This window comes from Chenopodium album, chromosome 25 (genome assembly GCF_948465745.1).
Source record: "Chenopodium album chromosome 25, dcCheAlbu1.1, whole genome shotgun sequence".
Lineage (NCBI taxonomy): Eukaryota > Viridiplantae > Streptophyta > Magnoliopsida > Caryophyllales > Amaranthaceae > Chenopodium > Chenopodium album.
Window position 1 is genome coordinate 36,727,310 of NC_137858.1, and position 3,352 is coordinate 36,730,661.

The 3,352-nt window shown below is 41.6% G+C and overlaps 1 non-coding gene across 1 annotated transcript; it reads left to right on the forward strand.

Annotated features, from left to right (window-relative positions):
- The first annotated feature begins 789 nt into the window (after positions 1-789).
- On the forward strand, positions 790-896 carry LOC145615866 (small nucleolar RNA R71). The gene has a single exon (XR_014107442.1). It is a non-coding gene; the product is annotated as a small nucleolar RNA R71 (small nucleolar RNA).
- Positions 897-3,352: the final 2,456 nt, after the last annotated feature.

The following is a 3,352-nucleotide window of genomic DNA, read 5'->3' on the forward strand; positions in this document are numbered from 1 at the left end:
GCATGATCCGTAGGTTGAATTCCCTGCGCTGGTAAAGCTCCCTGCTGACGAGATTGAAGGGTAGAGGACAATTGGGCTATTTAGGTGTCCATGACTTTATTATGGGTTATAATAGAGTCAATCTGTTGGTCTCTACTCTCCATATGTTTTTGCATACTGGTCAGCATTGCCCTAATTTCTGATAAAGCAGGGTCAGAAGATGTAGTAGGGGCTTGTGATGGGGGTTTTTGGTTAGCATGAGGGTGATAATATTTCTGCCGTGGAGGGGGTGCTTGTTGTGGCTGTTGTGGAGGTGGAGGATTTTGAACATTAGTGCTACGGTAAGATAGGTAGGGATGGTTCCGGTAGCCAGGATTGTAGGAATTGGAGTATGGGTTATTTTGCTTATAAGTTTGGAAAGCATGAACTTGCTCCATTGAACTCCTGCAATCTTGTTCATAATGACCTACACTTCCACAATTTTCACAAAAAGCATCATTAGCATTATTAGAAACAGCAGAAACATTAGCAACAGAATTAGGATTATTAGTAGTAAGGTTATCTAATTTCTGGCAAATAGAAGTAAGCTGAGCTTGCATAAGGGTTACTGAATCAACATGATGCTTGCCCTTATTAGCATAACCTCTAGTATTCCCATATTGGGAATTATGGATCGCCATATCTTCAATAACCTGACCTGCATCATCAACATTTAAATTCATAAATCTACCGCTAGCTGCGGAATCTAAAATTGTCCTAGATGCATTTCCTAATCCATTGTAAAAAGCTTGAATTAGCTGCCACTTTGCCAAGTTGTGGTGGGGACACTCCCTCTGCAGATCCTTGAATCTTTCCCAAGCTTCATATAATGCTTCATCTGTCTCTTGGGCAAAATTCTGGATGGCACTTCTCAATAAAGCTGTTTTCTTTGCAGGGTAATATTTATTATAAAAATTCAAAGCAAGTGTCTCCCAATTAGTAATACCAAGTGCAGCTCTATTCAAACCATTAAACCATAATTTAGCTTTTCCACATAAAGAAAAGGGAAAAAGAATCTCCCTGATTTGGTCCTGCGTTACCCCATTCTGCCTAATAGTATTGCAGTATTGACAGAAATCTGCAATGTGAAGATTAGGATCTTCACCCTTAGCTCCACTGAATTGCTTTCTTTCTATCATCGTTATGAACTGGGGCTTGATCTCGAACTGGACTCCCTCGAGATCGGGTGTAGGAGAAAGATGTGGAAAATCCGTCAGGGATGGTTGCGAATAATCACTAAGCTTGCGAGGTGGAGGTGGTGGTGGTGTACCCATCTCTAGTTCTAAATCAGAAGAGTGCTCCGAATCACTAGAAGTAGGTAATGGATTTCCAAGAATATTATTACTCCCAGAACCTGCCAGGATCTGCCTATAAAAATTCTTCTGTCTATGAAACGAGCGTTCGATCTCAGGGTCGAATGGAATGTAACCTGATCTGGAACACCTGGGCATAAACAAAGAACTAAAAAGACAGATATTAGACCTACCTCAAAGAACTAATGTCCTTTGAGGCAAAAGAAAAATAATCTAGACTACAAAAACAATTAGAAATAAAAATAAAACCGTCTCCCCGGCAACGGCGCCAAATTTTGACAGGCTAAAGTCGTATCACCTAATCAAATGTATTACCTAAATCCTCTAACTAAAGTAGATAGGGAAGTAGGGTCGAATCCACAGGGAAACTGGTCTTTCTACTCCTAATTAATTAATATAATCTAAATTATTAAAGTAACCAATTTGTTGTTTGTAATGTGAAATTATACTACGAAGATTAAGTTTAGGGAGAAAGTCGATAATAAGAAGGCTTAGGGTCATAGGTTCACCAATAATTAATATTCCGGGATAAAACATAACAATCAACAGTTAACATTGCACAAATAACATGATTAACAAGCTCTCGCAATTTATTAAACAACATAGATCTAACAGGCTCTCGCAATTTACTAGATCTAAGTTCCTATTGAAAGTAGCCTTTAATATCAAATTAACATCTGCTCGATTCATCAATTCAATATTGCTAAACATTCACAATCAAATTACATCTGCTCGATTCATAATCTAATTGCAATGAATTAAACAATTCAATAAGAAATTACCATGCAACATCAACAATCAATAATAACAAATTATCCCTTCATATTAATTATGGATCCCCATAAACCCTAGAAAAAGAACTACTCACACATAATTAAATCTAAACTAATCAAAGAAATAAAATAAAACATGATAGAAGGAATAAAATAAATAACTGAGATTAAGAGAAAAGAAATCGTTACCAAGGCGGCGGAATTACAATTGAGCTAAGGAACAAGAGAGAATAAAAGTCTAGAGAGAGAAAGTCTAAGTAGAGAGGGAAAATCTAGAGTAAGAGAGATGAAAAAGAAGTACTAATCTTGCCTAATAAAATTACATTAATACTAAGCAAGCTTATTCGCTAAACCAAAACTAAATCAGAAAACAATCCTCCTAAAGAACTACACGCGCCCGGTCGGGCAGTGGCTCGCCCGATCGGGCCCGCCTTTTCTTCCCCTAAAGTCTTCTAGCGCCCGACCGGGCGCGTGCTCCGGGCGCGGGCTTTGTTTCTTCGCTGCTCGCCCCGCCCGGCCGGGCGCGCCTTCGGGCGGTGCTCAAGTGGTCCGGGCGAGGCTTCTTGGGCCTCGAGGCTCTTCCTTGGGCTCTCCAACTTGGCTTAAACGCCTCGTATCTCCAAAACTGAGCCCTTAGTCACCGATTTACTACCTCCAATCGGTCTTGGGCTATCAAAAGTGGTCGCGGTCTTCCAACGCTTGTAGATGCTCCTCGAAAATCCGGGAAAATGCTCCAAGTACGCAAATTCCTACAAAACTCAAGTAAAACTACAAAAAACACTGGAAAACACAAATTAGTAATAATAGTGGCTCAAAGGAGCCAAAAACACTACTAATTACGACCAAGGGACGGGGATAAATATATATATAAAATGAACACATCAGTTAGAAGCCGTGACAATGGAGCAAAACCGAAGAAAATGTGAAGAGAAGGGCCTTAGAAGACCCTGCACGGCCGTGCCATGTCTTGCACGACCGTACAGGAGTCCTGCACGACCGTGCAGGAATGTCCTTGCAAATCAGAGCTACTGCCTGATTGGCTACTGCCTGATTTGGCACGGACGTGCAAGGCTTCAGCACGTCCGTGCAAGTCAGCTAGCACGTCCGTGCCAGAAGCTGCACGACCGTGCAGCTCACTTGGCCCAAGCAGATGCTACTGCCCAAATCTACACGGCCGTGCTTAGGGTGGCACGTCCGTGCCACCCATGGCACGTCCGTGCGCACCTGTAGCCGTACCCGACTCTTGTT